This window comes from Lycium ferocissimum, chromosome 4, assembly GCF_029784015.1.
Source record: "Lycium ferocissimum isolate CSIRO_LF1 chromosome 4, AGI_CSIRO_Lferr_CH_V1, whole genome shotgun sequence".
NCBI classification, from domain to species: Eukaryota; Viridiplantae; Streptophyta; class Magnoliopsida; order Solanales; family Solanaceae; genus Lycium; species Lycium ferocissimum.
Genome location: NC_081345.1, coordinates 32,231,289 through 32,231,655, shown reverse-complemented (window position 1 = coordinate 32,231,655; position 367 = coordinate 32,231,289).

The following is a 367-nucleotide window of genomic DNA, read 5'->3' as shown; positions in this document are numbered from 1 at the left end:
CCTAAGAAACTTCTTATACCAGAAACTGAGGTGGGTCTGGGCCAACTCCTTACGGCATCAATCTTCTAAGCATCAACTTTAACACCTTCACCTGAGATCACATGGCCTAGAAATGCCACTGACTTAAGACAAAACTCACACTTTGAGAATTTTGCAAAAACTTCGCGATCTTTAAGAGTCTGCAACACTATTCTGAGATGTTCTACATGATCAGCCTCACTACGGGAATACACCAAAATATCACCAATGAAGACAATGATGAATAAATCAAGATAAAGCGTGAAGACCCTGTTCATAAGATTCATGAAAGCAGCTGGCGCATTTGTCAACCCGAAGACATAACAAGAAATTCAAAGTGACCATAACG